Source organism: Mus musculus, chromosome 8 (genome assembly GCF_000001635.26).
Source record: "Mus musculus strain C57BL/6J chromosome 8, GRCm38.p6 C57BL/6J".
NCBI lineage: Eukaryota > Metazoa > Chordata > Mammalia > Rodentia > Muridae > Mus > Mus musculus.
In genome coordinates, this window is record NC_000074.6 from 71,006,117 (window position 1) to 71,032,628 (window position 26,512).

General features: G+C 44.1%; 1 long non-coding RNA gene across 1 annotated transcript; it reads right to left on the minus strand.

Moving 5' to 3' along the window:
- Positions 1–611: 611 nt before the first annotated feature.
- Positions 612–20,639, minus strand: 1700026F02Rik (RIKEN cDNA 1700026F02 gene). Its single transcript, NR_045487.1, has 3 exons — positions 20,512–20,639; positions 4,198–4,392; positions 612–770 (listed from the first exon to the last, which is right to left on the minus strand). It is a non-coding gene; the product is annotated as an RIKEN cDNA 1700026F02 gene (long non-coding RNA).
- Between the last annotated feature and the right edge of the window lie 5,873 nt (positions 20,640–26,512).

Here is a 26,512-nt window from a genome sequence, read left to right on the forward strand (position 1 = left end):
GACCCAGAGTGGACACATTTGTAAATCCCAGGAGATAGTGAGCCAGAGTGGACACTTTTGTAATCCTAGGAGATTGTGAGTCAGAGTGGAAACATTTGTAATCCCAGGAGATGGTGAGCAAAGGTAGACATATTAGTAATCCCAAAGATGGTAAACCAGAGTGGACATATTTGTAATTCCAGGAGATAGTGAGCCAGAGTGGCACATTTGTAATCCCAAATGATGGTGAGCCAGTGTGGACACATTTGTAATCCCAGTAGGTGGAGAGGCAGATTGTACACATTTGTAATCCCAAGAGATGGTGAGCTAGTGTTGGCATATTTGTAATCCCAGGAAATGGTGAGCCACTGTGGACACATTTGTAATCCCAGTAGGTACGGTGAGCCACATTGGACACATTTTTAATCCCAGGGGAGACAGTGAGCCAGAGTGGACACATCTGTAATCCCAGGAGATGGTGAGCCAGAGTGGACACATTTGTAATCCCAGGAGATGGTGAGCCAGAGTGGACACATTTTAATCCTAGGAGAGACATTGATCCATAGTGCAGACATCTGTAAGCCAGAGTGGATACCTCTGTTATTCACAGAAGAGAGTGCACCAGATTGGACACATTTGTAAACCCATTTATTTGGGGAGCATAGTGGATACATCGTTAATCCAAGGGAGACTGTGAGCCTGACTGAACACATCTGTAGTCACATGTGATATGGTGAGCCAGAGTGGACATATCTGTAAATCCATTTATATGGTTCTCAGAATGGACACATCTGTAAGCCAAGGGAGATATGGTGAGCTAGAATGGACACATTTGTAATCCCGGGAGAGACATTCAGCCAGAGTGGACACATCTGTAATTCCATGGAGATGGGGACAAGAGTGGACACACCTTTAATCCCAGGAGATACAGTGAGCCAGCGTGGACACATCTGTAATCCTAGAATGGACAGTGAACCAAAGGGCTACATCTGTAATTGTAGGATATAAAGTTAGCCTGAATGGACATCTGTAATTCCTGGAGAGACAGTGATCCAGTGGGGACACATCTGTAATTCCTGTGCTCATGAATCAAAAGCCTGAGGATAAGGCTATGGTACAGAAGGTTTTTTGAGACCCTCTCTCAAAAGAGAGAGGATGTAGATCTAGTGGCACTTGTGAGGCAGAGGCAGAGGCAGAGCCAGAGGCAGGCAGCTCTCTCTGAGTTCACGTCAGCCTGGTCTATCTAGGGAGCTGCAGGGAAGCCATGGCTACATGGTGAAGACCCTGTCTTTAAAAAGTGGGACGTGCTAGAGAGCTGGCTCACAGGTGAAAAGCCCATCCTGCCCTTGCAGGCGATTCAGGTTCAGCTTTCATCATCTGCATGGTTTCACAAACATCTGTACATCCAGTTGTAGGGCATCCCGTCTCGTTTTCTAGTGACCATGAACACCAGCCATGAACATGTACACATACATACAGGGAAAACACTCATACATACAAAATAAAGTAATCCTTAAAGGGTGCTAAAGGGTGGGGAATGCAGGTTCTTTATCTCATCATGCCTGGGGCAGAGACTAAGTCAGGGCCAGAAACAGAGAATCAGGGATATAGATGAGAGGCAGACAATCAGAGAAAGAGACCCAGAGACCCAGAGAGCAGAGAAAGGAGACAGCATAGGATGGAGGTATCTGCCTTTAGGATTTGGCTGACTGCTTAGACAATTGTCTAGATTTCCCAAGATGCTGCAGGGCCTATGAATAATGCATATGAAACCTAAAAAGGGGTATGTGGGGCCGTTGAAAGGCAACCTGTTTTCTGGTCGAGCTAGGTTTAAACCCCAGAGACCCAGTAGGTGTTCCTGCAAGGGATGGAAGGCCCGTTTGCCATGCTCCCAGACACTAAAGCTCCTGACAGGAGGCTTCAGCTCCATATTTCTGTGGCCATCAGTCACATAGGGCCATGCCCCAGTCCCTGGTATTCTGTTTGGGCTCCACCCCCACAATTACCTGGCAACAGGCAGGAATGCTCCTCCCCATAGTTACCTGGCAACAGTCAGGTAGGCCGGCCCACTATAAAAGGGGCTATTTGCTCCCTCCTCCCTCTATTACTCCTGCTTCCCTCTTGCTTCTTTCTTGCTCTTGCACCTCCCTTTCTGCATTCCCTTCTGCCCTCTTTCCATGTAGCCATGGCCAGCCTCTACTTCTCTACTCTCTCCCTCTCTCTGCCTTTCTAAAATGAATGCCTTAAAACCATGGATTGTCTCTTCTCATCGGGATTAGCCATGCTGGAGCAATGGAACAGGTTTTCCTCTAAAGAGAGGTACGTCTAATCTCCACCAACACCTCCCTGCATTTCCAGCCATGGTCACTACCAACTCAAGCTGCTGTGGAGCAAGCCAGGGATAGTCTTCCCCTCGGGAACCAGCTGGAGCCCTCCTTCTCTTTTTCCCTTCAGTTCCGGGCCAGAACCCGCCTGTAGGACCCCCACTCCGTTCTCAGGTCTTCCTCGGCATCCATAGGCATCTGTGGTGCTCAAGAGTGAGAACTCACCTCTGTGTGGCAAGGGGAACCAGAGCCGTCTCAAGATTCCGAGCCAAACTCTGGCAGTCCTGTGCGGACCCCAGACTGTGCTTCTCCACCTCCCAGAGCGGGGTCCTAGAAGCCAGTGGGTGGGCACAAAGAGTCTGCCTCCAAGAGGCCCTAGCCTTGTGGCAGGCTGGACGTGGGCCACTATTGTAACCCATAGGGGTATCTACGGCCCTTCTTATGAGTAACACCAAACCCTTTGAAGGTTCTAGAACTGATACCCAATTCCATAGTTGCAGATGTGGTTGAAAAGCAAAAGGCTTCATTCACCCTGCGCTCATACTTCCTTCTTCCTCCCTGCCATAGATGGGTGTGGCCACGATGTCACCAGCTGGCTGGGGACTGACAACAGGGACAGGTTATATAGCTTGATCTATGGAAACTTTGGCATCCAAGTTTCACATTAGAGACAGCTGCTGTGAGTGTAGCCCTCTTCCAGTCACTGTGAGGTGTCACCATAGGGATGGCATCAAGGGGCCCTGGGATTTGTGTGGTGTGGAGAAGAGCCTACACCACAGTGTCTTAAGGGTCACGCCCAGAGCACTGCCTTGCCCTCCACCCCTTGGGGTGTGAATTATGTGTCAGGAGGCCCCACCTGGCTCCAGATTTGCTGAGCTGTGATCATGGACTTTCAGCCTCTAGAGAGGGGATCCTCTGTACCCCCGGAAGCCACACTCTGTGGTGCACTGCCTAGCGACTCACATGGACTAGGTACAGACACCTAAACATTTCTAGGCAGCTGGCCAATATGCCACTGTCCAAGCACCAGGTAGGCAGGAGATAGAAGCATGCTGGCCAGCTCAGTGTATACCAAGACAGAAGGCCTGAAGTGACTTTGTTCTATCACTAGACTCTGAGCCATCCTCAGTGTGTGCACACACACAGACACACAGACACAGACACACACAAACATACAGACACACACAAACATATAGAATAGATAAGACACACACACACACACACACACACACATATATAGTCTTCCACTCTCTCTGAGCTGAACTATAATTCTTTTTTTTTTTTTTCCTTCGAGGCAGGGTTATTCTGTGTAGCCCTGGCTGTCCTGGAACTCACTCTGTAGACCAGGCTGGCCTCGAACTCAGAAATCCACCTGCCTTTGCCTCCCAAGTGCTGGGATTAAAGGCGTGTGCCACCACTGCCCAGCCTTGAACTATAATTTTTAAGAGACCTTGAAAACTCCCTGAGGTATTGAAGCGTGTCAGTCTGTCTTTTGCTGTTATGATAAAATTCCCTGATGAAAAACAACCTAAGAAAAGATGGGCTTATTATTTCATTTATTCATTTGGGGTGTTTTGTTTGGTTTGCAACAGGGTCTCTATATAGTCCTGGCTGTTCTGGAACTCATTATGTAGATTAGGCTGGCCCCAAACTCACTCCATCTACCTCTGTCTCCTGAGTGCTGGAATTAAAGGTGTACATACCATGCTTAGCTCAGGTTAGCCACCAAATGTGGGAACTGCCTGTGGGTGACAGGTGATGGCTTTGCCACTCCCTGGGACAATCTACATATTTAGGTCTGTCTCCCCATCTGTAAACTGGTCCAACAGAGGCACCTGTTTATAGGGTTGCAGTGCGTGTGGTATTCGGTTTGGATTCTACAATAGAAGCTTACCACAGCCAGGCGATCAGTCTTTTTCAAGTTGAAATACACAGCCCCAATTGGCTCCGGAGAGTACACCCTCCTACAGGACACGGAAGTTTCCTCTCCTGCCAGTCAGGAATGTAAAGACAGCGCTGCTCTCTCATCAGGGAGTAGAGTTGTGACATGCTTCAAGTCTGGAGGTGGTCCACTAAGTCTCCTTCAGGCCTAATTAGATTTTGTTGTAAAGAGATAAAAAGCTGTTACTCTGTATCACACAGTATCCTTTGCATGGTGATGAAACCCGCAAGTGGAGAGGGTGGAAGGAAAGGGCTGGCCCTTAACAGTCTTTGGAATAAAATCCTGACAAATCCAAATTGATTCTAAAGCCTGAGAAAATTGAATGCAGAGAAAATTGGATTTGTGCACTGTCAAATGGACTTGTAGGGCACGTGGACTGTGTCAGCAGACAAGCATAAGAACTCCTGAGGTAGGCATGCTCAAACCCTGGAAACCTCAGAGATCTGAGACGGCAGAGGTGGAGCTGCCCTCTCCCTGCCCTCTGTGCTTGCTCTGGAACATGGAAGCACAGCCCCCAACTGAGAGAACCAGAGGCAGTCAGACACACAATGCAGCCCCTAGAATACCTCTCCTGTTAATGAAGCATCTAGTAGCCTTCGGCCAATGACCTTCCCTTCCTGGATAGTCTCACTCCCTTCCCCCAAACCACAGAATCCCTGGTTCACCTAAATAAAGTGTGTGTGCTGACATCCAACCTCAATATAGAAATACCAGCAAGCTAAGATGGTCTCAGAGAGCTGCTTCATTACAGACTGCCATGGGAAAGGCCTTTGCCTAAAAGAGTCATGACACTAAGTAAGATTCCCCTTTCTTCTCTTGCCCCTTGGGCACTCGGCACTGGCTCCCAATTGGACCAGATCCTGCTCCTCTCAGGTCTGGAGAGCAGGGCACTTTGACACCCGGAAGGGACAGCAGACTTGGAACTCTCAGTCCCATGACTTTGTCCTGCGGGCATATTCACAGCATCTAGACACTGCCAACAGAAAGACAGAACCTGGGCCCTCCATGTACCTCTTGGTGTCTACTAAAAGCTGTTAAAATGGCAATCTTTAGAGATGTATGGGGATTGTGTGTGTCAAAATGAGATGACTGCCAGATTGCAGAGAGAGTGTCAACAGAAGTCAGTGGAACCTGAGCTTGGGAACCTGTTGCAAACTCAAGTCTTGAGCTCCATGCTCTTAGCTGGTAGCCATGACCCCATGAGGCACTGGGAGGTGAACTTGTGAGGATGGAGTTTTAGTAGAAAGAGAAAGGATCAGAGGCACTCTCTCTCTCTCTCTCTCTCTCTCTGTATGTGTGTTGATTTGAATATGCTTGGCCCATGGTGAGGTCTTGTTGGAGTAGGTATGTCACTGTGGGGGTGGCTTTTGAGACCCAATACCTAGTTGCCTAGAAGAGTCTTCTGGCTGTCTTCAGATCAAGGAGTAGAACTCTCAGCTCCTTTTCCAGCACCCTGTGTGCCTAGATGCTGCCATGCTTCCTGCCATGATGAAACTGTAAGCCAGACTCAATCAAATGTTGTCCCTTATAAAAGTTGGCTTGGTCATGGTGTTTCTTCACAGCAGTGGAAATCCTAACAAAGAAAGTGTGTGTGTGTGTGTGTGTGTGTGTTTGTGTGTCTGTCTGTCTGTCCATCCGTCTGTCTGTCTGTGTGTTTCTGTCTCTATTCCTGACTTGGTCTCCTTCTTTCTTCTCTGTCTCCCTGTTTCTTGACTCTCTCTGTCTCTCTGTCTCTGACTCTCTTTACCTCTGTCTCTCCCACGTACCCTCCCAACACCAAGAGCCATGAGACATCAATGCCTGATACTTGCTGTTTGCTCCGTGGTGTTATAGTACATAGCCTGAGCTGGCTGAGACAGATGCTAAACCAATCTAGCCTGAACTCCTCTTTCACTGTATGAGCTCAGTAGGTTGAGCTAGGGTCTAACTTGACTCTTCAACCTACTAACCAGAGTTCATAAGACTGGAAGGAAACCTGTTTGCTACTGGAGGACAAAGGAAATCCTCAATATCTGTCAGCTAAAAACCCTGCAACCTACAATAACACCTACAAGGCAGCTCACAACCATCTTCAAAGCCAATTATAGGCTATCCAAAGCCTCTTGCATCGTCACAGGCCCAGACATGCACACAGTGCACATACATACATGTAGGCAAGACATACATACACATGAAATAAACATAATCTTTCAATAGTAACGGGTTTACAGGTATGTAATACACTTATGTACTAAGTTCATTCTTAGAAAGTATACAATCTAGTAGTGCTTTCTTAGTATGTCATTAAAATTATGCACTCATCAACCTACTTGTTTTAAAAACATTTTTATCTTTGATAAGAAACCCTGTGGACATTAGAAGTTACTCTTTATTCCTCCAAACTCTACCCCCTTATCAATTTGTTAGTCACCAGCTCAACCTATCCCTCTTTGATGACCTTCAAAAATAGGACCTTAAAATCAGGTTGTGTAGAGCACCAATACCGGTGATATGTAGGGGTTTCTGTGGGTCCAATCTAACTTCTGCTTTATGTTTCTCTTTCTGTTGGTTGTTGTTGATTGATTTTTGGTTGTGAGGTTTTTTTTGTTTGTTTGATTGATTTTCAAGATTGTGTGTGTGTGTGTGTGTGTGTGTGTGTGTATAGCCTTGGATGTCCTGAACTCTGTAAAACAGGCTGGCCTCAAACTCATGGAGACCTACATGCCTCTGCCTCCTGAGTGCTTGGGATTAACGGTATGTGCATCACTACCCAGCTCTTTCTAGGTATTTAATAGAAAGGGGCTGGAGAGATGGCTCAGCAGTTAAGAGCACTGACTGCTCCTCCAAAGGTCCTGAGTTCAATTCCCAGCAACCACATGGTGGCTCACAACCATCTGTAATGGGGATCCAATGCCCTCTTCTAGTGTGTCTGAAGACAGCAGCAGTGTACTCACAAGAAATAAATAAATAAATCTTTAAAAAAAAAGAAATGAAATCATCTAATATAGAAATAACTCCTGTTTCAGTGTTTGGATTCTTTCATAGAGTTTAATGTTCTTAGTGTTTACTCATGTTATGTTATACTCAAAGATAAAAATGTTTTTCAAACAAATAGGGTGATGGATGCATAATTTTAATGACATACTAAGAAAGCACTACTAGATTGTTTACTTTCAAAGAATGAACTTAGTACATAAGTGTATTACATACCTCTTTTCATATCTAGATACCAGTCCATTGTATTAATATGCCACTCTTTGTTTACCCATTCATCACGCTGTATAATTTGGGGTTTCTCCATTTTGTCTTTTATAACATCTGTGCACATGTAGGTGCTTGAGGATGTACCATTTTATATTTACAGTTCCAACAGTAATATAGAAGGTTTCTATTTCTCAGTTCCTTTATAGTCTCACATGTGATCTAGCACTTGTAGATGCTAGACAAGTGTTCCAAATGAATTTGAGAATTGCTCTTTCTATGTCTGTGAAGAATTGAGTTGGAATTTTGATGGGAATTGCATTGAACCTGTAGATTGCTTTTGGTAAGATGGCCACTTTTACTATGTTAATCCTGCCGATCCATGAACATGGATGACCTTTCCATCTTCTGAGGTCTTCAATTTCTTTCTTCAGAGACTTGACATTCTTGTCATACAGTTCTTTCACTTGCTTTGTTAGAATCACACCAAGATATTTTATATTATTTGTGACTGTTGTGAAGGGTGTCATTTTGCTAATTTCTTTCTCATCCTATTTATCCTTTGAGTAGAGAAAGGTTACTGATTTGTTTGAGTTAATTTTATATCCTGACACATTGCTGAAGTTGTATATCAACTGAAGGAATTCTCTGGTGGAATTTTTGGGGTCACTTAAGTATACTATGATATCTGCAAATAGTGATATTTTGACTTGTTTCTTTCCAATTTGTATCCTTTTGACCTCCTTTTGTCATGTAATTTCTCTGGCTAGAACATTGAGTACTATATTGAATAGAGAGTGGGGAGCCTTGTCTAATTCCCTTAGTTTAGTGGGATTGCTTCAAGTTTCCATTTAGTTTCATGTTAGCTATTGGTTTAGTGTATATTTCATTTATTATGTTTAGGTATGGGCTTTGAATTCCTGATCTTTTCAAGACTTTTAACATGAAGGGATGTTGTATTTTGTCAAATGATTTTTCAGCATCTAATGAAATAATCATGTGGTACAACCACTCTGGAAATCAGTCTGGCAGTTCCTCAGAAAGTTGGACATAGTACTACCAGAGGACCCAGCTATACCACTCCTGGGCATATACTCAAAGGATGCTCCAACATATAACAAGGACACATGCTCCACTATGTTCAGAGCAGCCTTATTTATAATAGCCAGAAGCTGGAAACAACCCAAATGTTCCTCAACAAAGGAATAGGTACAGAAAATGTGGTAGATTTACACAATGGAGTACTACTTAGCTATTAAAAAATGACTTCATGAAATTCGTAGGCAAATGGATGAAATTAGAAAATATTATCTTGAGTGACATAACATAGTCACAAAAGAATGGCCTGGTATGTACTCATTGATAAGTTGATTTTATTTAAAAAGCTGGAATATCCATGATACAACTTATAGACCATATGAAGGTCAAGAAGAAGAAATACCAAAGTGTGAATATTTCAGTACTATTTAAAAGGGGGAACAAAATAATAGTGGGAGTTAGAGGCTGTGAGGGTCTTGGGAGGAAGAGAGGAGTGGGAGAGGATAAAAAGGGGGTGCAGGATCGCATGTGGGAGGAGATGGGGGAGGTATACATAGGGTCAAGAATTTGAACAGAGGTTTGTAACAATGGGGGATTGGGAACTGGGGGTAACCAACAGAAAGTCCCACAGGCCAGGAAAGCAAGAGACTCCCAGGACCCAACAGGGATGACATTAGCTGATATACCCGACAAAGGGGAAAGAGAACCTGTAGAGACCATATCCAGAGGTTAGGCATGGCCCCCGGTTGAAAGATGGGGCCACCCACCTTTCTCTAAAATTTTAATCCAGAATTGCTCCTGACTAAAGAAAATACAGGGACAAAGATTTGAGCAGAGACTGAAGGCCATCTAGAGACTGTCCCACCTGGGGATCTATTCTATATACATCCACCAAACCCAATCACTATTGCTGATGCTACAAAGTGCTTGCTGACAGGAGCCTCATATGCTTGTCTCCTGAGAGACAAGCCAGAGCCTTACTGATAAGATTTAGATGTTTGCAGATAGCCATGGACTGAAAATGGGGACCCCAATGGAGGAGTTAGGGGAAGGACTGAAGGAGCTGAAGGGGTTTGCAACCCTATAGGAAGAACAACAATATCAACCAACCAGAGCCCCCAGAGCTCCCAGGGACTAAATCTCTAACTGAAGAATACACAGGGAGGGACCCATGGCTCCAGCTTTGTATTTAGCAGAGGATGGCCTTATCTGGAGTCAATGGAGAGGAGGCCTTTTGTCCTGTGAAGGCTTGATGCCTCAGCATAGGGCAAATGCTAGAGGTGGGAGTGGTTGGGTGGTTGGGAGAGCACCCTCATAGAAGCATGGGTAAGGGGGTGGGTGGGATAGGGGTTTTTCAGTGGGAAAACTGGGAAGGGGGATATCAATTGACATGTTAATAAAATAACCAATAAAAAAATTAAAAAACAGTAAAACCTACAGAAAGCATTGTACTGAATGGAGAAAAACTAAAACTTTATTTTAAAATGAGGAGTGATACAAAACAATCCACTGTTTCCTGTCTTATAAAATTACTTTAAAGCTAGGCAGTGGTGGTACACACTTTAATTGCAGCACTCAGAGATAGAGATGGTCAGTGTCTAAGTTCCAGCAAAGCCAGGGCTAGACAGAGAAACCATGTCTTGATGTACTCCTAACCCCCCAAAAGAAAAGAAAATACTTTACAGTGGATTGTATAATTTAATCTAATCTCAACCTGAACTAGTATGGAGAATTAAAAAAAGAAAAGTCTCTCAAAGGGATCTCGTTACAATCCAAGAAATCTAAACCAGCATTCAATACCAGCATTCAATAGACATGACTGCCCACCAATATTTATTGCAGTTAGATTTGTGCTAGCCAAGTTAAGAAATAAGTGTTAGTTCCCACCACCTCAAAGATGTGTGTGTATACTAATGAATGAATAAAAAGAAACCCACTTCACTAAGTGTTTATAAGAATGTCTAACAATGTTTAAAATCTTTGGAGCAAGAAGACAATAGCTTGCTTAATGTAAACAATGACTGGAAAGATCAGACATGCAAATTGTAATCCCAGCACTTGGGAAGTAGAGGCAGAAGGATCAGGAGTTCAAGGCCCACACCAGCTCTGTAGGAAGCTATGTACGGCTATTTGAGACCCTGTTTCAAAATCAAATCAAAACAAAACAAAGACAAATGTTTTCCTATTTAAGACACTATTCTATTAAGAAAGAGGCTAGCAAATAGAACAGGAGAAAAGGGAATAATGTGTAAAATGAGCCTACACATAAATAAAGGCCAATTAATGATGACAAACATTGTACAACAATGGCAGAAGTTACATGACTCAGGGACAAATAATACTTAAGTGGAAATACACATGGATTTCCACTATCTATGGACAATAATCAAATTATGGTTTGAAATATGAAAAGGTACAACTTGAATGTTTTTGATAAATTTTAGTCACACATCTTTTGATGTATGAGAATAGGCAGACTAACAAAGCCTAAGGAATGGCATGTCATAGCTCCCAACATCTGGTACTTTGGCCAGTGGAAGAGGACTCTTCCCTCCAAGGGGTAAAGCTAAAAGAGCCATAGAACAGTATAGAAAGCTGTATTGATGAGTCTACGTGCTTCAGTTACTTTGTTACTGCTGTGCTAGGATGCCATGACAAAGACAATTTATAGAAGAGTTTATTGGAGCTTATGGCTTTAGAGGGTGAGTCCATAACTGTCATGGTGGGAAGGATGGCAGCAGGCAGGTAGGAATGGTGCTAGAGCAGTAGCTGAGAGCTTACATCTTTATCTGTAAGTAGGAGCCAGGGGGTAGAGGTAGGAGAGAAGAGAGATAACTGGGAATGGTGTGGGCCTTTTAAACCTCAAAGCCTACTCTCAGTGACATACTCCCTCTAAAAACACCATAACTCCCAATCCTTCCAAAACAGTTCCACCAATTTCGATCAAGTATTCAAAGATATGGGGCCATTCTCATCCAACTACCACAACACAGAAGGTTGCAAAAGCACACTGCATCCCACAGCAAGCCCCAAATGTTACAGCCAGGAACTGTCTTGAGAAGGTCCTGTAAGTTTTGGTTTGGGTTTTTATTTATTTATTTTTTTTGAGTCTTACTATGTAGTCTTGACAGGCATGAAACTTGCTATGTAGATCAGGCTGACCTTAAATTCACAGAGATTTGTTTGCCTCTCCTTTCTAAATGATGAAATTACAAGTGTGTACCATAACACCTAGTAAAGAGGTTTTACTAGGGCATAAACTGCTCCAGAAATCAGAAACCTATCATAATTACATCTCAGAGTCCTCATGAACAAACTGCCACGTTAGCTAGGGTGGTGGCAGACACATGGGTTAGAGTAGTGTATGTGACACAAATTTGCTGGGAAAAGACAAAGTTGGTCCCAGGGGATGGGCTATTGCTGTGACAATCCTGTTCATGCTAGTTTTTTGGAGGCATGTGGGGGACTTTGGACTAAAAAGATGTTTTTTTTTTTTTTTTTCCATTTTTTATTAGGTATTTAACTCATTTACATTTCCAATGCTATACCAAAAGTCCCCCATATCCACCCACCCCCACTCCCCTGCCCACCCACTCCCCCTTTTTGGCCCTGGTGTTCCCCTGTACTGGGGCATATAAAGTTTGCAAGTCCAATGGGCCTCTCTTTCCAGTGATGGCCGACTAGGCCATCTTTTGATATATATGCAGCTAGAGTCAAGAGCTCCGGGGTACTGGTTAGCTCATAATGTTGTTCCACCTATAGGGTTGCAGATCCCTTTAGCTCCTTGGCTACTTTCTCTAGCTCCTCCATTGGGAGCCCTATGATCCATCCATTAGCTGACTGTGAGCATCCACTTCTGTGTTTGCTGGGCCCCGGCATAGTCTCACAAGAGACAGCTACATCTGCGTCCTTTCAATAAAATCTTGCTAGTGTATGCAATGGTGTCAGCGTTTGGATGCTGATTATGGGGTGGATCCCTGGATATGGCAGTCTCTACATGGTCCATCCTTTCATCTCAGCTCCAAACTCCGTCTCTGTAACTCCTTCCATGGGTGTTTTGTTCCCAAATCTAAGGAGGGGCATAGTGTCCACACTTCAGTCTTCATTCTTCTTGAGTTTCATGTGTTTAGCAAATTATATCTTATATCTTGGGTATCCTAGGTTTGGGGCTAATATCCACTTATCAGTGAATACATATTGTGTGAGTTTCTTTGTGAATGTGTTACCTCACTCAGGATGATGCCCTCCAGGTCCATCCATTTGGCTAGGAATTTCATAAATTCATTCTTTTTAATAGCTGAGTAGTACTCCATTGTGTAGATGTACCACATTTTCTGTATCCATTCCTCTGTTGAGGGGCATCTAGGTTCTTTCCAGCTTCTGGCTATTATAAATAAGGCTGCTATGAACATAGTGGAGCATGTGTCCTTCTTACCTGTTGGGGCATCTTCTGGATATATGCCCAGGAGAGGTATTGCTGGATCCTCCGGTAGTACTATGTCCAGTTTTCTGAGGAACCGCCAGACTGATTTCCAGAGTGGTTGTACAAGCCTGCACTCCCACCAACAATGGAGGAGTGTTCCTCTTTCTCCACATCCTCGCCAGCATCTGCTGTCACCTGAATTTTTGATCTTAGCCATTCTGACTGGTGTGAGGTGGAATCTCAGGGTTGTTTTGATTTGCATTTCCCTGATGATTAAGGATGTTGAACATTTTTTCAAGTGCTTCTCTGCCATTCGGTATTCCTCAGGTGAGAATTCTTTGTTCAGTTCTGAGCCCCATTTTTTAATGGGGTTATTTGATTTTCTGAAGTCCACCTTCTTGAGTTCTTTATATATGTTGGATATTAGTCCCCTATCTGATTTAGGATAGGTAAAGATCCTTTCCCAATCTGTTGGTGGTCTTTTTGTCTTATTGACGGTGTCTTTTGCCTTGCAGAAACTTTGGAGTTTCATTAGGTCCCATTTGTCAATTCTCGATCTTACAGCACAAGCCATTGATGTTCTGTTCAGGAATTTTTCCCCTGTGCCCATATCTTCAAGGCTTTTCCCCACTTTCTCCTCTATAAGTTTCAGTGTCTCTGGTTTTATGTGAAGTTCCTTAATCCACTTAGATTTGACCTTAGTACAAGGAGATAAGTATGGATCGATTCGCATTCTTCTACACGATAACAACCAGTTGTGCCAGCACCAATTGTTGAAAATGCTGTCTTTCTTCCACTGGATGGTTTTAGCTCCCTTGTCGAAGATCAAGTGACCATAGGTGTGTGGGTTCATTTCTGGGTCTTCAATTCTATTCCATTGGTCTACTTGTCTGTCTCTATACCAGTACCATGCAGTTTTTATCACAATTGCTCTGTAGTAAAGCTTTAGGTCTGGCATGGTGATTCCGCCAGAAGTTCTTTTATCCTTGAGAAGACTTTTTGCTATCCTAGGTTTTTTGTTATTCCAGACAAATTTGCAAATTGCTCCTTCCAATTCGTTGAAGAATTGAGTTGGAATTTTGATGGGGATTGCATTGAATCTGTAGATTGCTAAAAAGATGTTTGATGCTTCAAGGAGAGAGCAATGGACCATTCTAGTAGGAACTCGAAAAATAGTCGTGCTGAGAGCAAGGTGGACTATGGGGACAAAGCTCAACCGGTTTCCTAAGGGAATAATATTAGCAACTGGTCTAGAGACACTACTTGTGATATTTTGGCAAGGGATGTGGCTGCTTTTTGCTCTTGTGTTTGGGAATGTATGCAGGTGCCCACAAGGCCAGAAGAGGACACTATATCACCTAGAGTCAGAGTTACTAGCATTTCAGAAACACCCATCCTAATTTTACTCAATTTTTTGGCTATTGCTGATATAAAACACCACAACTAAGGCATGTTATAGAAGAAGGCAATTAATTTGGCTTGTGGTTCCAGAGGGCTAGAGTCCATGGTGTTGAAGCACAGTAGGAACAGCTGAGAGCTCCCTCCCTCCCTCCCTCCCTCCCTCCCTTCCTTCCTTCCTTCCTTCTTCTCCCCTCCCCTCCCCTCCCCTCCCCTCCCCTCCCCTCCCCTCCCCTCCTCTCCCCTCCCCTCCCTTCCCTCCTTTCTTTCTTTCTTTCTTTCTTTCTTTCTTTCTTTCTTTCTTTCTTTCTTTCTTTCTTCTTTCTTTCTTTCTTTATTTCTTTCTTTTCTTTCTTTCTTTTTCTTTCTTTCTTTCTTCTTTCTTTCTTTCTTTCTTTGTTTCTTTCTTTCTTTCTTTCTTTCTTTTGAGACAGGGTTTCTCTGTGTAGCCTTGGGTGTTCTGGAACTCACTCAGTAGACTAGGCTGGCCTCAAACTCAAAGATATCCATCCACCTGCCTCCTGCCTCTGCCTCCTAAAAGCAGGAATTAAAGGTGTGCACCACCACTGCTGGCAGAAAGCCCACAACACAATCTGCAAGTTGGAGGTGGATCAAGCCACACCTCCCATCTTCCAACCCTTCCCAGAATGTCCCATGAACTGGAGACCATATTCCCATATTCAAAGATATATATGGGGTATTCTCACTCAAACCAGCACATTCCACTTCCTGGACACAGTAGGCTTGTGGTCATCTCACAATGTAAAATATATTCAGTCCAAAGTCAAAAGTTTCCATAGTCTTTCACATTCTCAAAAGTGTCTTCTCAGACTCAAGGCTGTTACTTAACTGTACTCCCTGTAAAATAAAAAAACAAAGTACATACTTCCAACACACAATGGTACAGAATATACATTACCACTCCAAAAGGGAAGAATGAGGAAATACTGGAGCAAAGCAAGACTGAAACCCAGCAGGGAAATCTCCAAATCCTGTAGCTCCCTCCGTGGCCAGTGTCAGAGACTTAGATGACCAGCTCCTTTGGCTTTGCTCTCTGCAACACACTTCTCTCTCTTGGGCTGGTTCCTCTCGTCTTGGCAAATATCCCATGGCTCTGGCACCTCTAACTTCTATCCAGGTTTCACGTTCACAGCTGCAAACTACAGCCTCCCAGGGCCTCCACGCAGGGACTCCCTTGCCATATACCTTGCCTTTGTGTTTCTCCTTAACCTCGTAGGAAGGTCCAAACCCCTTTACTCATTAGTGTAAAACCAGAACCCTATGGACCACATTGTCACACAAAGCAACAGAGAACAAGAGTCCTTGCCTTGAATAAGGTGGGAGGTGAGGACCAATACCAGAGGTTGTCCTCTGACTGATATGTGCATGCCTACACTCATACAATACACAAGAGATTTTTAAAAAGTTAGAGAAAAAAAACCCTGCACCTAATGGTCAACTTCAGGAAATACCAGGAGTGACCACATTCTATGTATTCACTGGTAGGAGGATTCCATGTATATACACATGATGTCATTTAAAGAATTGTTGTAGGAAAACTCAAGATTTTTTTCAGCACTGGGGATTTAAGCCACAGCTTCCTTCATGATAGGCAAGCCTTCTTCTTTCAGCTATATCCCAGGAATACCCTCCCCCCAAACTCCCTCCCAACCTCCCCATGTCACAATGTCTCATTCTTTCCATTCAGGATCCAAACAAGAACATTACCATTTTGCATTCAAATGATAAAATAAATTATGAGATGGTTTTTTATAAAACTGGCACATTATATTATTTCAAATAGGAAACAGGAGATACACATAGGAGAAACATCTTGATTTACCCATAGTTCACAGGAACCCCCATTTAAGGTAAGTTGACTCTGCTCCTAAGCTTAAAAAACATCTCACTGGGTGTTGGAGAGATGGTTGAGTGGTTAAGAACACTGGCTACTCTTCCAGAGGACACGGGTTCAATTTTCAGCACCCACATGGCAGCTCATAACTGCCTGCAATCCTGACCCAGGGGATTTAACACCCTCACACAGTCATACATGCAGTCAAAATACCAATGTACATAAAATAAAAGTAAACAAATTATAAAAGAGTTCTCACTGTTCTGATTTAGCTTGGTGGATCATTGACAGGGAGGGAAAGGTAAGCAGGTAGGAAGTTGAATTGTGAAACCTGCAAAACCTTTGGCTGCTCAATGTGAACAGGCTCAACTCTAACCATTCACTGAAAGTAGTTCTAACCTGTGATCTCTTCCCTACACCATTTCTTTGTAAAAAGTTATGTGTATGTTTCTGTACTTACAAGAATATATGCCCCACATATACTTGTGCCCATGCAGGGAGGAAGGCATGCTCTAGTGTGGGAATTACAAGTGGTTGTGAGTGGGGACTCAAACTCAGGTCCTCACACTTGCATGGCTGCTGCTTTACTCACTGAGGCATTGTCTATGGTTGCTTTTGGGGTTTGTTGTTTTGTTTGCTTGTTTTCTTGAAACAGCATATGGCTGTGCAGCTCAGGCTATCCTGAATTCTGACCCTCTTGCCTCCACCTGTCTGCTGCAGGAATATATATATACTTAGAAAGTCCAAGAGATCTGGGATGGGGGAGGATCCCAGGATGAAATGTGGGTGGTGACCTTAGCTGAAATGCCCAAAAGTGGGGAGATGGAACCTGAAGAGATCACCTCCAGTAGATGGACAAGGCTCCAATGAACAGATGGGGACACCAACCCACCTTCAAAAATTTTGCCTCCAAATTGTTCCTGTCTAAATGGAACAGAGACTGAATCAGTGATTGGCCCAACTTGGGATCTAACCCATGGGTGGGCACCAAACTCTGACACTACTACTGATGCCATGTTGTCCTTGCAGACAGGAGCCTAGCATGGCTGTCCTGTGAGGGGCTTTACTTATCAGCTGACTGAGACAGATGCAGATACTTCCAGCCAGACATTGGGCTGAGGTCTGCACCCCTATGGAAGAGTTAGGGGGAGAATTGAAGGAACTGAAGGAGATGGCAACCCCATAAGAAGATCAAGTGTGTCAGCTCACCTGGACCTCTGGGAATCCCCAGAGACTATACCACCAACAAAAAAGCATACATGGGCTGGTTCAAGGCCCCTGGAGAATATGTAGCTGAGGACTGCCTTGTCTGGCTTCATAGGGAGAGGATGCTCCTAATCCTGTAGAGACATGATGCTCCAGGTATGAGGGATGCCCAAGGTGGGCACACCCTCTCAGAGGCAAAGGGGATGGGAGATGGGGGAGGAAGAATTCTGTGAGGGGGGACTGGAATGGGGCAACACATGAGTTGTAAATGAATAAAATGATAATAAAATTATTTTTATATGTATGGTTGTTTTGCCTGGTGCCTGTAGAATCCAGAAGAGAGTGCTAGACTTCCTGGATTTGCAGATAACTGTGAACCACCATGTGGTTGTGGGACTTAGACCCAGATGCTCTGAAATAATAGCTCATGTTCTTAATCAATAAGCCAAAAATCTGTCTGATGACACTTAAAATGATGAAGCTCAGCTGTTTTCTTTCGTGCCCTTGATTTATGAGAGACTATCCAGATTTCTACATGTCACCTTAGAAATTGTTGCTTCAACTCATCAGTAAAGACAAAATATTAGGTAGAATTTCTTCTATAAATTTCTTTCTCCCAGGTCTGCAGTTCTAACATCACTAAGTACAGAACTCCACCTCTACGGCGAGGCTGACCACAGGGGAAACGTTTACAATCTATGTTGGTTAGTTTTGATGTTAATTTGACACAAGCTATGGTTATTTGGGAAGAGGGACTCTCAACCGAGAAAATGCTTCTATTGAGAATGGCTTGCAGGCAAGTATGGGGTGTATTTTCTTAATTTGTGATTCATGTGTTTGTACCTAGCCCACTGTGGGCAGTGCCACCCCTGGGCAAGTGGTCCTGAGGTATATAAGAAAGCAGGTTGAGCAAGCCATAAGGAACAAGCCAGTAAACAGTGTTCTGCCATGGTTTCTGTTTCAGTTCATGTTTTCAGGTACCTTCCCTGCTTGAGTTTCTCCGGGATAGACTGACTGTCATGTGGAAGAGTAAGCAATAAACCCTTTCCTCCCCAAATTGGTTTTTGGTCATGGTATTTTACCACAGTAGTAGGAACCCTGACTAAGACAGGATCCAAGAGCTGAACTTACTAAATTCCTCTAACTCCTCCTCCATAAATCTCTTTTAAAAACTAGAAAATAAAAGTTGTGTGCATGCACACCATACCATGGGTATGAAGGTCAGAGGGCATTTGTATGGAGTCAGTTCTCTCCTCCCACCAAGTGAGTCCTTTACCACTGAGTTATCAAGTTCTTTATACTGCTGGTTCCTCCCTACCAAGAAAACCCTTGTGTTTTATGGCCTTCCCCTCTCTGGTGAACAAGAATGCTCCCATAGGCTCATATATTTGAGCATTTAGTCCCCAGGTGAGGAAAGGTTTGGGAAGCATTAGGAGGTGTGGCTCTTTTTGGACGAGGTGTGTCACTGGGGGCTGGATTTGTGGTTTCAAGCGGTTCTTGCCATTTACAGTGCTCCTTCTCTCTCTGCCTTCTACTTGGAATCAAAACATGAGCCCTCAACTGTTCTGCCTCCATGCTTTTGCCCCATCACTATAGACTCTTACTCTCAGAAACAGCCCAGTTAATTTCTTTGTTTTATAAATTGCCTTTGACATGGTGTTTTGTTACAGCAGTAGAAAGGCAATTTAGACATTGTGTGTGTGGTATGTGCATCTTCATGTGCTTATACTCGTGGATGCACATCTGGAGGCCAGAGGAGGGAACTGGGATCCTCCTGTATCACTGTTTACTTTATTCCTTCAAAGTGAGGTCTCTCTGTGAACCTAGAGCTTGCATATTTTCTACGAAGTGGGTAGCCAGCAGGCCCCTGCTATCGTCCTCTCCACTTGCCTCAGAGTTGGGGTTACAGGAAAGCATGAGACTAGGTTGAACTTGTTATATGGACCCTGGGAACCAAAGCCAGTTTCTCATGCTTATGCATGAGTGCTCTTATCCACTGAGGCATCTCAATAGTTCCTATGAAAAACCCTCCTCTACAAACATCTCCAGATGCTTATACTCACAACTGGGCTTCTCCCCTAGTACAACATTTTCAAATAAGGGCATAGGAAACCTTCAGCTGTACTTTAAAACTTTATTTTTGAGAATTTCATACATACTTAGAATGAAATATGAACATGTCTACTCCCATTTCTTACCTTCAATTCCCATGTCCCTCCCACTCCTCCATCACAACTTCTTGTCTTTTCCTTTCTTGATAACCCAGGTTGTGCTGTCCATATGTGCTATGCATGGGTGTGGGGTATCCATGGGAGCATGGGAAACCTACCAGTTGCCATGTTCTCAAAAAAGAATGATTGTACCATTGACCTGGGCTGCCCTGAATCTTCTTTTATCAGTGGACCGCAGTCAATGAAGAGATGCATTATTGGCCAAAGCGCTGAGAATCAAAGAGACTGAGGACCCAGGCCTAAATGGGATACCTATATTAACCCACCAGCAACACTACAGGAATGGAGGAGGAAAGAATCTGGAGAAGGGCTGTGAAGGGCTGTCTGAACTCACAGCAGCTGTGGCCACCTGCATAACACACAAGATCAAGTCAGTCAAAACATCTGCATAGATGGGGTGTGTGTATGTGGGCGATTTCCAGGCCCCAACCCTATTGAGAACGTACTGGCAGTGGATAGATACATTTTGTTTTTAAATAAATGCCTCTGGTCCAAGGTTAGTAAGAATTACCTCAGAGGAGACGCTTCTATTCTAAGGCCAACCATAAATATCTGTGGATTTCCCGTTTCCAACGAAGGAACTTACTGTCAGGCCAAACACAGGCACAAGGGGGCAACTTAGTGTTTTAAAGAATATTTTTCTTGAATGCAAAGTCTCTCAGGTATCCTAGCTGCTCAGAGAACTTGTAGCTGGGCTCCAACCCCGTCCCCAGTCCACTCACCATTATACCCAACCCAGCCCTCCCTCAGCTCCGCCCCCAGCTCACCCCACCCTTACTCCTACCTTCAGCTCATCACCCCACCCCCCACCCCGCACAAGACACCCCGGGTGCAGCTGCGCAGAAGCTCCAGTGGGATTGGACTCCAGGGAGCTGAAAGACCGAGAGCCCCTCCCACAACCCCGCCCCATCCACGCCCGCACATCGGCCTCTCACTTGTCTGAGTCCAGGGCTCCTACAATCTCTTAAGAAACTCCTTGGCTCAGGGGTCACAGGGCCAGTGAATCTCAGCCACCTCGGACTCCCGCAGCTGACAGGACAGGGTGTCAGGAAGAAAGGCCAGTAACGTCTGCTTCAACCCCTCGTGCTCCTGTTTGAACAGTTCTGACTGCGCCCATGGTCCTGATTCGCTAATTCTCAGAAACCCAATGGGGAGCCCGGAGCAACGGAATAAGCAACCAGATGATCAGGATCCCAAATGGCACTTCGCAGCAGATTTTCTCAGCAAGGGCTTCCTGTGACCTTAATTACATTTAAATAGAGCTTGTACCTGGCTTTGCAGAGCCAATCTGCTTCTGACCCTGTTTTTGACCCTGGAGAAAAAGAAGGGCTGTCTAGGCCAGGCAAGACGCACAGGGACAGGACAGTGAGAGGATGTCAAGCTTGAGGAGTTTGGCATGAGGCAGTCAGTTGACTTTATGGCCAGCTTTTTGCCAAAATTTTCTGTGAATCTATTCAATTTTAGCAAAGAAAAGGAAGAGAATACTATTATCCAATGCATACAGAAACTGAAGGTATGTGCCACAATTTTCCACAGAGGAAAGGAAAATGGCTCAGTGGGTAACATCCTTGTCTCCACGAGCATGGTAACCTGAGTTAGGATCTCTATGTAAAAAGGATGGAAGCACATGGCTGCTGTCTAAGAACTGGGGAGGTGCTGCTGCTGATGGGTGGTAGGGCTGGACAGAATCTGTGGGGTTTGCTGTCCAGCCCGTCTAGTCCAATGGTGAGCTACAGGTTTAAAGAGAGACCGTGACAACAGAGAGAGAGGGAGAGAGAGAGAGAGAGAGAGAGAGAGAGAGAGAGAGAGAGAGAGAGAGAGAGAGAGAGAGGTATGATATGGCTTCCCTACAGACACAAGTGGGTGCATACAATTGTACACACTTTAACAGCACACACTGAGTAAAATAAACACTTGACTTAACCCAGACATTAGTAAGCTGTAACCAAAGTCAAAGTGACTCTAGACATTTAGAAGGCTGAATAGATTTCCAAACCTGAGAGGCAACAGAACTAAAATAAAGCCTTGGATGCATCACCAGGAAGGATGTAACTTGGAGGTCATCATAGCCATAAGGAAGGGCACAGTGAAACATTGAACTGCTCCATTGATGGCTTTATTTTAAATATGAAGCTGTTATGTGGCTCTTGGGTGCTAGAGAAATGGCCTGAGGGATTTGGGGGGAATTCTAAGCTTCCATGGCTACCTCTGGGAGGCTGAGAGTGGGCAGAGAGAATAACAAAAAATGTCCGGGAAAGTCTTACAAGCCAGAACAGACTGAAGGTTAGGGGAGAGAAGAGCCAAGACTCTAGCCTAGCTGTGGACCAATTTCACAGGATTTCGAGAAAGGTTGAGTGTAAGCTTTTCCCTATCTGCTAGCAATCCTCCTGAGTTCAGCATGAGCTTAGCCCAGACTGTCATTTAGGATACTGTCAATGGCACTGCCATTTGGGGGGAACTTATAGCCTGACAATGGCACACCATCCCTGCCTTCCAGTGTGGAAGCATTTCAGGGTTTCTCCCTAAGTAGGATGCCAAATTCATAAACTCCAAGAGACTGCCTAAGTAACTCTATCAGCCTAATTTTCAGTTTGTTTCCTTCCAGGCACATTATGGTTGAGGTATGCACCCAGCCCATTGATGCCATTACTCTACTGAAGGTAAAGAATGATTCTAGCAATTCCACCCAACACACAGACAAAAGGTGCCATAGACTAACCTCTATTGAGTCTCTGATCTGTAGGGAATGGGTTTCTGATTGCAGGTGAGTAAGGGTCAGCGAGAATTGACAGACAGATGCAGACACAAGGGAGCGCTGAATCTGAATGTATTTTGTCCAAACGAACACCAGACTTTTAATACAGAAGAAAAACAAGAAAGCCAGGCGAACACATCCACCAAGTTATATTGACACAAAACAAAAAGAATGCATAAATTAAAAGATGGAGCCAGGCGGAGTTTACCACTGAGAATAGGAACAACAGGAGCCAGGTGAATGCTCTGATACAATGCTAGTCTATTGTTAAACCCTCAGCAGGGGTTTTAGTAAATACCTGATTATGCTATTCCTCTGGGCCTAGTAAAAAACCTGCACCAGGAGAATTCCCTCCTACTAACCCTTTCATGTGACAACCCACCTATTTGCTAGGCCATTGTGTATTCCTGTGGTTGGGTGTGACTCAGCTATTGTCCTAAGTAATTACTATGCAGACTAGCCCTGAGCTTTCCTAGTTCTGTACTTTGTAATGCCTAATTAGTATCACAGTCTCTACTAGAAGTGAATTTAAGTGTTACTGAATAGGTAACATTCTTAGTGAATTCCAAGCTCAGGGTCGGCTTCAAGGATTTTCTAGGAACCATTGGAACACTGGTGAAGGCTTAGCTATGTCAAAATCAAACCTTAAAGGCACTTATAAGAAAACAATTCTGAAAGAGAGCACATGGATCCAAACACCAGACTAACGTGGGGACAGGTTTTGAATATACGGGCTATGAGAATGCCAAGGTTCCAGGAGGCAAAGTTTCCTTGAAACTCCCTGCCTCAGGACTGCTTCCAGGTTTTCAGGCCTGTAATGCGTGTCACTACTGGAGTGGATGTAGCAAAAAGGTGCTTCAGAAAACAATCCCACTGCTGCCAGGGTGACCACCTTAGGAAGACTTCACATTCAAATGTGGATCTACTGTTTTCTGGTGCTCTGCATCTCCTCACCGTCAGCATTTCCAACTGTTTTGGGCACTGGAGGCCATGTGCAGGGGAGGTCATCTGTCCAGAAACCTCCAAAAGGAACTCCATTGCTCTCCCTTTCAGCCTTAATGTGGGCCCCTGCTTGGAGTCTCTGGATTCAGCTCTCTGCCCAAGCTCCATGTTTATTCTGGTTCACAAATCATCGATGACTTAAATGAGACAAGGTAGTGAAGAGAATTCTTTATGAGACCTGGGGATCATTGAATTTTCCTTCTGAATTGGTGAATAACCAGAGGTGCTAAGAAGTTAGGACTTCCAGAGGGTTTAGTCACTTCTCTTTCATGTTGCTTTTTCCTGCTGTCTTCCTTTTAAATATTGAGTACTAGTGAATAGAAGGTATTCTGAATCCTGCATACCATTAAAAACCATCACTCATTGTATATATCAGACATACATATATATTTTGTAAGTCCTCAAATCACAGGAAAGAAACTTGCCAGTTCTGAAAATTAGGAATCTTAGGTTTCATAATTCCAAATGAAAAACATGAGCTCATATAGCATAGAAAGTAAAACATTTAGCATGCAATAAGTCATATACTATATGCATATACATACAAAACAATAGTGGTCATTTTCATCAGGCAGGACAGCCTGTACCCCAGTGTTCACATCCACATATTTCACACCTGTAGACACAGGGTTGAAGGGGTACAGAATAAATGGCAATGTGGACACCTTTAAGTAGCCACAGTTATTTTCCTTATAAGAGATGCACATTCCAGATTCAGTTAGCTGTCACCATTCACTGTTGTTAACAGTTCTTCCTGTTTTATAAACATTCCAGGGTTCACAACTATGATAGCATTTGCAGCAGTTTCTTTTTTCATGTGTCTATAAACATAAATGACTAGATAACTTCAGATTGCCTTTGCTTGATCCTAGAGCGTGGTGATGGCACATAAAGAATGTTTGAAAGTAACAGGAAATGCATAACTCAATGAGCACCAGATGAGGGTAAGAGATCCTGTCTCTGCTCAGGAGCCATTCTTACAACTTTCTTAAACACATTGTGCACCTGATAGTCTATGGCTTGAGCCTGGATTGCTCCTCACAGATTCATGTTTTGGCTCCCACTGTGTGATGCTATTTTGAAGGATGTAGAGCTTTCAGGAAGTGGGGACTGGGTGGAGAAAGTATATTACCAGGAGCAGGTCAGCTTTTGAGGGGTTTGACTACTTATTTCCTGCCTGCTGGTAGCAGCCAAGTGTGGTGGTGGTTTGATAAGAATGGCCCCCATAGGCTCATATATTTGAATGCTTAGTAACCAGGGAGTAGAACTGTGAAGGATTAGATGAGGCCTTGTTGGAGGAAGGGTGTCACTAGAAGTGATCTTGGGGGTTTCACAAAGGTCATACCAGGTCAAGCTTGTTCTTTCTTGTTCTGCAGATCATAATGCAGCTCTCAGTTATTGCTGCTGAACTGGGTGTGCTACCATGCTCCCCACAACAATAACAGCCTAACCCTCTGAAACTTTAGGCAAGTCTCCAGTTAAATGTTTTCTTTTATAAGAGTTGCCATGGTCATGGTGTCTCATCATAGCTATAGAACAATGACTAAGACATTACATATCACTGCAAGATCCTGACTTCTGTAGTATCATGCCTTCTTTGGGTCAAAGTACTGAGACCTCCTGAAAGTTGTTCTGCCATCTGGTTTATCACAGCAATACAAAAGTAATCAATACAAATCCCAGGAGACTTAAGCAGTAAATATACACACATGGAACAGGTGGATTACACATTTGAATTGAGGCAAAGGTGATCATTGACTCATGATGCACGCGCCCAATTGGCCAGGAAGAACGACGCTGCTACAGGATCCTTCTGCACACGTTTATTCAGTCCTGTTTCTTCTTGTTTATATCTCCCTTGTTTATATCTCCCTTGTTTATATCTCCCCCGAACCCTGGGCCTCTCACTCTTTTATACTCTCAGTTCTCATCCACACACAGCAGGCCACGCCACTTCACCAGGCACGCAGCTTCAGCTAATCAGGGCAGCAGGGGCATATCTCCATCAAAATGGATTCACCAGTATCCTGGTACACCTGCGTAGCTCTCAAGATGTTTGTGGCTTATATGAGGAAGTCAAGTGCAAGTCATACAACTTAGCTGCAGTCCCTGGCGCCTTTGGGACTGCCACCACACCCGCTCCTCACAATGATGGTTTTGCTATTGACTTTTTCTTTCTTTTTTCTTATTTAAATATTTTTTATTACGTATTTATCTCAATTACATTTCCAATGCTATCCCAAAAGTCCCCCATACCCTCCCCCCCACTTCTCTACCCACCCATTCCCACTTTTTGGCCCTGGTGTTCCCCTGTACTGGGGCATATAAAGTTTGCAAGTCCAATGGGCCTCTCTTTCCAGTGATGGCTGACTAGGCCATCTTTTGATACATATGCAGCTAGAGTCAAGAGCTCCGGGAACTGGTTAGTTCATAATATTGTTGCACCTACAGGGTTGCAGATCTCTTTATCTCCTTGGATACTTTCTCTAGCTCCTCCATTGGGGGCCCTATGATCCATCCAATAGCTGACTGTGAGCATCCACTTATGTGTTTGCTAGGCAGCGACATAGTCTCACAAGAGACAGCTATATCAGGGTCTTTTTAGCAAACGCTTGCAAGTGTATGCAATGGTGTCATCGTTTGGAGGCTAATTATGGGATGGATCCCTGGATATGGCAGTCTCTAGAGGGTCCATACTTTTGTCTCAGCTCCAAACTTTGTCTCTGTAACTCCTTCCAAGGGTGATTGTTTCCAATTCTAAAAAGGGACAAAGTATCCACACTGTGGTCTTCGTTCTTCTTCAGTTTCATGTGTTTTGCAAATTATATCTTATATCTCGGGTATACTAAGTTTCTGGGCTAATATCCACTTATCAGTGAATACATATCATCTGAGTTCTTTTGTGATTGTGTTACCTCACTCAGGATGATGCCCTCCAGGTCCAACCATTTGGCTAGGAATTTCATAAATTCATTCCTTTTAATAGCTGAGTAGTAGTCCATTGTGTAAATGTACCACATTTTCTGTATCCATTCCTCTGTTGAGGGGCATCTGGGTTCTTTCCAGCTTCTGGCTATTATAAATAAGGCTGCTATGAACATAGTGGAGCATGTGTCCTTCTTACCGGTTGGAAAATCTTCTGGATATATGCCCAGGAGAGGTATTGCGGGATCCTCCGG